Source organism: Palaemon carinicauda, chromosome 4, assembly GCF_036898095.1.
Source record: "Palaemon carinicauda isolate YSFRI2023 chromosome 4, ASM3689809v2, whole genome shotgun sequence".
Lineage (NCBI taxonomy): Eukaryota > Metazoa > Arthropoda > Malacostraca > Decapoda > Palaemonidae > Palaemon > Palaemon carinicauda.
The window spans coordinates 177462879-177470378 of record NC_090728.1 but is presented as its reverse complement, the minus strand read 5'-3'; the positions used below and the strand labels follow the sequence as shown (position 1 = coordinate 177470378).

The window sequence follows — 7500 nt, the reverse complement described above, 5'->3', positions numbered from 1 at the left end:
GCCGGGCGGGGAAGCCAAGCGGGCCGGTGGTGAAGCCAAGCGCCATTGTAAGCCGGGCTATGAAGCCAAGCACCATTGTAAGCTGGGCACTGAAGCCAAGCGGGCCAGGCGGTGAAGCCAAGAGCCATTGTTGGGCCGGGCGGTGAAGCCAAGCAGGCCAGGTGGTGAAGCCAAGTGCCATTTTGCCCAGGCGGTGAAGCCAAGCGGAGCAGGTGGTGAAGCCAAACGCCATTGTTTTGCTGGGCGGTAAAGCCAACCGGGCCAGGTGGTGAAGCCAACCGCCATTGTAAGCCGGGCGGTGAAGCTAAGCGGGCCAGGCAGTGAAGCCAAGTGCCATTGTTTTGCCGAGCGGTGAAGCCAAGCGGGCCAGGCAGTGAAGCCAAGTGCCATTGTTTTGCCGGGCGGTGAAGCCAAGTGCCATAGTTTTGCCGGGCAGTGAAGCCAAGTGCCATTGTAGGCCAGGTGTTGAAGCCAAGCACCATTGTTTTGCCGGGCGGTGAAGCCAAGCGGGCCAGGCAGTGAAGCCAAGTGTCATTGTTTTGCCGGGCGGTGAAGCCAAGCGGGCCATCAGTGAAGCCAAGTGCCATTGTTTTGCCGGGCGGTGAAGCCAAGTGCCATTGTAGGCCAGGTGTTGAAGCCAAGCACCATTGTTTTGCCGGGCGGTGAAGCCAAGCGGGCCAGGCAGTGAAACCAAGCGTTATTGTAAGCCGGGCACTGAAGCCAAGCGGGCCAGGCGGTGAAGCCAAGCACCATTGTTGGGTTGGGCTGTGAAGCCAAGTGCCATTGTAAGCCAGGCGGTGAAGCCAAGCCAGCCAGGCGGTGAAGCCAAGCGCCATTGTAGGCCAGGCAGTGAAGCCAAGCGCCATTGTTGGGCCGGGGGTGAAGCCAAGCGTCATGTTTGGGCCGGGCGGTTAAGCCAAGTGGTCCGTGCGGTGAAGCCAAGTGGGCCGGGCGGTTAAGCCATGTGGTCCGTGCGGTGAAGCCAAGCGGGCCAGGCGGTGAAGCCAAGCGCCATTGTAGGCGAGGCAGTGAAACCAAGCAGGCCAGGTGGTGAAGCCAAGCGTCATTTTTCCAACCCAAACAGGACGCGCTCATTCATCATTATACAGTTGTTCTTTCACGCTTAGCCAGTCCTTAAGCCTAAAAAAAAAACCTTAAGCCTAAAAAAAAAAGAAAAAATAAATTTAACAATCCTAAGCGCTATTGTTGGGCCAGGCGGTGAAGCCAAGCGGGCCAGGCGATGAAGCCAAGCGCCATTGTTGTGCCGGGCGATAAAGCCAAGCGGGCCAGGCGGTGAAGCCAAGGGCCATTGTTGTGCCGGGCGATGAAGCCAAGCGGGCCAGGCGGTGAAGCCAAGCGCCATTGTTGTGCCGGGCGATGAAGCCAAGCGGGCCAGGCGGTGAAGCCAAGCGCCATTGTTGTGCCGGGCGATGAAGCCAAGCGGGCCAGGCGGTGAAGCCAAGCGCCATTGTTGTGCCGGGCGGTGAAGCCAAGCGCCATTTTTGTGCCGGGCGATGAAGCCAATCGGGCCAGGCAATGAAGCCAAGCACCATTGTTGTGCCGGGTGATGAAGCCAAGCGGGCCAGGCGGTGAAGCCAAGCACCATTGTTGTGCCGGGTGATGAAGCCATGCGGGCCAGGCAATGAAGCCAAGCACCATTGTTGTGCCGGGTGATGAAGCCATGCGGGCCAGGCGGTGAAGCCAAGCACCATTGTTGTGCCGGGCGATGAAGCCAAGCGGGCCAGGCGGTGAAGCCAAGCGCCATTGTTGTGCCGGGCGATGAAGCCAAGCGGGCCAGGCAATGAAGCCAAGCGCCATTGTTGTGCCGGGCGATGAAGCCAAGCGGGCCAGGCAATGAAGCCTAGCACCATTGTTGTGCCGGGTGATGAAGCCATGCGGGCCAGGCGGTGAAGCCAAGGGCCATTGTTGTGCCGGGCGATGAAGCCAAGCGGGCCAGGCAATGAAGCCAAGCGCCATTGTTGTACCGGTCGATAAAGCCAAGCGGGCCAGGCGGTGAAGCCAAGCACCATTGTTGTGCCGGCGATGAAGCCAAGCGGGCCAGGCAATGAAGCCAAGCACCATTGTTGTGCCGGGCGATGAAGCCAAGCGCTATTGTTGTGCCAGGTGATGAAGCCACGCGGGCCAGGCGGTGAAGCCAAGGGCCATTGTTGTGCCGGGCGATGAAGCCAAGCGGGCCAGGCAATGAAGCCAAGCACCATTGTTGTGTCGGGCGGTGAAGCCACGCGCCATTGTTGTGCCGGGCGATGAAGCCAAGCGGGCCAGGCAATGAAGCCAAGCGCCATTGTTGTGCCGGGTGATGAAGCCAAGCGGGCCAGGCGGTGAAGCCAAGCACCATTGTTGTGCCGGGTGATGAAGCCATGCGGGCCAGGCAATGAAGCCAAGCACCATTGTTGTGCCGGGTGATGAAGCCAAGCGGGCCAGGCGGTGAAGCCAAGCACCATTGTTGTGCCGGGCGATGAAGCCAAGCGGGCCAGGCGGTGAAGCCAAGCGCCATTGTTGTGCCGGGCGATGAAGCCAAGCGGGCCAGGCAATGAAGCCAAGCACCATTGTTGTGCCGGGCGATGAAGCCATGCGGGCCAGGCGGTGAAGCCAAGCACCATTGTTGTGCCGGGCGATGAAGCCAAGCGGGCCAGGTAATGAAGCCAAGCACCATTGTTGTGCCGGGTGATGAAGCCATGCGGGCCAGGCGGTGAAGCCAAGCGCCATTGTTGTGCCGGGCGATGAAGCCAAGCGGGCCAGGCAATGAAGCCAAGCACCATTGTTGTGCCGGGTGATGAAGCCATGCGGGCCAGGCGGTGAAGCCAAGCGCCATTGTTGTGCCGGGCGATGAAGCCAAGCGGGCCAGGCAATGTAGCCAAGCGCCATTGTTGTGCCGGGTGATGAAGCCAAGCGGGCCAGGCGGTGAAGCCAAGCACCATTGTTGTGCCGGGCGATGAAGCCAAGCGGGCCAGGCGGTGAAGCCAAGCGCCATTGTTGTGCCGGGCGATGAAGCCAAGCGGGCCAGGCAATGAAGCCAAGCACCATTGTTGTGCCGGGTGATGAAGCCATGCGGGCCAGGCGGTGAAGCCAAGCACCATTGTTGTGCCGGGCGATGAAGCCAAGCGGGCCAGGCGGTGAAGCCAAGCGCGATTGTTGTGCCGGGCGATGAAGCCAAGCGGGCCAGGCAATGAAGCCAAGCGCCATTGTTGTGCCGGGCGATGAAGCCAAGCGGGCCAGGCTGTGAAGCCAAGCGCCATTGTTGTGCCGGGCGATGAAGCCAAGCGGGCCAGGCAATGAAGCCAAGCGCCATTGTTGTGCCGGGCGATGAAGCCAAGCGGGCCAGGCAATGAAGCCTAGCACCATTGTTGTGCCGGGTGATGAAGCCATGCGGGCCAGGCGGTGAAGCCATGCGGGCCAGGTGGTGAAGCCAAGGGCCATTGTTGTGCCGGGCGATGAAGCCAAGCGGGCCAGGCAATGAAGCCAAGCGCCATTGTTGTACCGGTCGATAAAGCCAAGCGGGCCAGGCGGTGAAGCCAAGCACCATTGTTGTGCCGGCGATGAAGCCAAGCGGGCCAGGCAATGAAGCCAAGCACCATTGTTGTGCCGGGCGATGAAGCCAAGCGCCATTGTTGTGCCAGGTGATGAAGCCACGCGGGCCAGGCGGTGAAGCCAAGGGCCATTGTTGTGCCGGGCGATGAAGCCAAGCGGGCCAGGCAATGAAGCCAAGCACCATTGTTGTGTCGGGCGGTGAAGCCACGCGCCATTGATGTGCCGGGCGATGAAGCCAAGCGGGCCAGGCAATGAAGCCAAGCGCCATTGTTGTGCCGGGCGATGAAGCCAAGCGGGCCAGGCAATGAAGCCAAGCACCATTGTTGTGCCGGGCGATGAAGCCAAGCGCCATTGATGTGCCGGGTGATGAAGCCACACGGGCCAGGCGGTGAAGCCAAGGGCCTTTGTTGTGCCAAGCGATGAAGCCAAGCGGGCCAGGCGGTGAAGCCAAGCAGCCATTGTTGTGCCGGGCGATGAAGCCAAGCGGGCCAGGCGGTGAAGCCAAGCGGGCCAGGCGGTGAAGCCAAGCGGGCCAGGCGGTGAAGCCAAGCGCCATTGTTGTGCCGGGCGATGAAGCCAAGCGGGCCAGGCAATGAAGCCAAGCGCCATTGTTGTGCCGGGCGATGAAGCCAAGCGGGCCAGGCGGTGAAGCCAAGCGCCATTGTTGTGCCGGGCGATGAAGCCAAGCGGGCCAGGCAATGAAGCCAAGCGCCATTGTTGTGCCGGGCGATGAAGCCAAGCGGGCCAGGCGGTGAAGCCAAGCGCCATTGTTGTGCCGGGCGATGAAGCCAAGCGGGCCAGGCAATGAAGCCAAGCGCCATTGTTGTGCCGGGCGATGAAGCCAAGCGGGCCAGGCTGTGAAGCCAAGCGCCATTGTTGTGCCGGGCGATGAAGCCAAGCGGGCCAGGCAATGAAGCCAAGCGCCATTGTTGTGCCGGGCGATGAAGCCAAGCGGGCCAGGCAATGAAGCCTAGCACCATTGTTGTGCCGGGTGATGAAGCCATGCGGGCCAGGCGGTGAAGCCAAGGGCCATTGTTGTGCCGGGCGATGAAGCCAAGCGGGCCAGGCAATGAAGCCAAGCGCCATTGTTGTACCGGTCGATAAAGCCAAGCGGGCCAGACGGTGAAGCCAAGCACCATTGTTGTGCCGGCGATGAAGCCAAGCGGGCCAGGCAATGAAGCTAAGCACCATTGTTGTGCCGGGTGATGAAGCCATGCAGGCCAGGCGATGAAGCCAAGGGCCATTGTTGTGCCGGGCGATGAAGCCAAGCGGGCCAGGCAATGAAGCCAAGCACCATTGTTGTGCCGGGTGATGAAGCCATGCGGGCCAGGCGATGAAGCCAAGCACCATTGTTGTGCCGAGCGATGAAGCCAAGCGGGCCAGGCGGTGAAGCCAAGCGCCATTGTTGTGCCGGGCGATGAAGCCAAGCGGGCCAGGCAATGAAGCCAAGCGCCATTGTTGTGCCGGGCGATGAAGCCAAGCGGGCCAGGCTGTGAAGCCAAGCGCCATTGTTGTGCCGGGCGATGAAGCCAAGCGGGCCAGGCAATGAAGCCAAGCGCCATTGTTGTGCCGGGCGATGAAGCCAAGCGGGCCAGGCAATGAAGCCTAGCACCATTGTTGTGCCGGGTGATGAAGCCATGCGGGCCAGGCGGTGAAGCCAAGGGCCATTGTTGTGCCGGGCGATGAAGCCAAGCGGGCCAGGCAATGAAGCCAAGCGCCATTGTTGTACCGGTCGATAAAGCCAAGCGGGCCAGGCGGTGAAGCCAAGCACCATTGTTGTGCCGGCGATGAAGCCAAGCGGGCCAGGCAATGAAGCCAAGCACCATTGTTGTGCCGGGCGATGAAGCCAAGCGCCATTGTTGTGCCAGGTGATGAAGCCACGCGGGCCAGGCGGTGAAGCCAAGGGCCATTGTTGTGCCGGGCGATGAAGCCAAGCGGGCCAGGCAATGAAGCCAAGCACCATTGTTGTGTCGGGCGGTGAAGCCACGCGCCATTGTTGTGCCGGGCGATGAAGCCAAGCGGGCCAGGCAATGAAGCCAAGCGCCATTGTTGTGCCGGGCGATGAAGCCAAGCGGGCCAGGCAATGAAGCCAAGCACCATTGTTGTGCCGGGCGATGAAGCCAAGCGCCATTGATGTGCCGGGTGATGAAGCCACACGGGCCAGGCGGTGAAGCCAAGGGCCATTGTTGTGCCAAGCGATGAAGCCAAGCGGGCCAGGCGGTGAAGCCAAGCAGCCATTGTTGTGCCGGGCGATGAAGCCAAGCGGGCCAGGCGGTGAAGCCAAGCGGGCCAGGCGGTGAAGCCAAGCGGGCCAGGCGGTGAAGCCAAGCGGGCCAGGCGGTGAAGCCAAGCGGGCCAGGCGGTGAAGCCAAGCGCCATTGTTGTGCCGGGCGATGAAGCCAAGCGGGCCAGGCTGTGAAGCCAAGCGCCATTGTTGGGCCGGGCATTGAAGCCAAGCAGGCCAGGCGGTGAAGCCAAGCAGGCCAGGCGGTGAAGCCAAGCGCCATTATTGTGCTGGGCAATGTAGCCAAGCGGGCCAGGCAATGAAGCCAAGCGCCATTGTTGTGCCGGGCGATGAAGCCAAGCGCCATTGTTGTGCCGGGCGATGAAGCCAAGCGCCATTGTTGTGCCGGGCGATGAAGCCAAGCGGGCCAGGCAATGAAGCCAAGCACCATTGTTGTGCCGGGCAATGAAGCCAAGTGCCATTGTTGTGCCGGGCAATGAAGCCAAGCGCCATTGTTGTGCCGGGCGATGAAGCCAAGCGGGCCAGGCAATGAAGCCAAGCACCATTTTTGTGCCGGGCAATGAAGCCAAGCACCATTGTTGTGCCGGGCAATGAAGCCAAGCGCCATTGTTGTGCCGGGCAATGAAGCCAAGCGGGCCAGGCAATGAAGCCAAGCACCATTGTTGTGCCGGGCAATGAAGCCAAGTGCCATTGTTGTGCCGGGCGATGAAGCCAAGCAGGCCAGGCAATGAAGCCAAACACCATTGTTGTCCCAAGCGATGAAGCCAAGCGCCATTGTTGTGCCGGGCAATGAAGCCAAGCAGGCCAGGCGATGAAGCCAAGCGGGCCAGGCGGTGAAGCCAAGCGCCATTGTTGTGCCGGGCGATGAAGCCAAGCGGGCCAGGCAATGAAGCCAAGCACCATTGTTGTGCCGGGCAATGAAGCCAAGTGCCATTTTTGTGCCGGGCGATGAAGCCAAGCGCCATTGTTGTGCCGGGCGATGAAGCCAAGCGGGCCAGGCAATGAAGCCAAGCACCATTGTTGTGCCGGGCAATGAAGCCAAGCACCATTGTTGTGCCGGGCAATGAAGCCAAGCGCCATTGTTGTGCCGGGCGATGAAGCCAAGCGGGCCAGGCAATGAAGCCAAGCACCATTGTTGTGCCGCGCAATGAAGCCAAGCGGGCCAGGCGGTGAAGCCAAGCGCCATTGTTGGGCCGGGCATTGAAGCCAAGCAGGCCAGGTGGTGAAGCCAAGCAGGCCACGTGGTGAAGCCAAGCGCCATTGTTGGGCCGGGCAGTGAAGCCAAGCGGGCCAGGTGGTGAAGCCAAGCGCCATTTGGCCCAGGCGGTGAAGCCAAGTGCCATTGTAGGCCGGACGGTGAAGCCAAGCGTCATTTTACCCACTCAAACAAGACACGCTCATTCATCATTATCAGGGTTTCTTCACCTGCATAGCCAGTCCTTAAGCCTAAAAAAGAACCTTAAACCTAAAAAAAAACCTTAAGCCTTACAAAAAAACCTTAAGCCTAAAAAAAACGTTAAGCCTAAAAAAAAACCTTAAGCCTAAAAAAAAAACCTTAAGCCTAAAAAGAACCTTAAACCTAAGAAAAAAACTTTAAGCCTAAAAACAATTATCTGAAGGTTTAGTCCTGGCAAAACTCGGCTGAATCTCCTTTCCCTCACAAAATAAACTGAAATTAAACTTTTTTTGTTTTTTTTTTCTTTCTT

The 7500-nt window shown here is 60.1% G+C and overlaps 1 protein-coding gene across 1 annotated transcript in view; it reads right to left on the bottom strand.

Annotated features, from left to right (window-relative positions):
- Positions 1–7500, bottom strand: part of LOC137639767 (serrate RNA effector molecule homolog) — a 17410-nt gene that overhangs the window by 8705 nt on the left and 1205 nt on the right. The window lies entirely within an intron of this gene.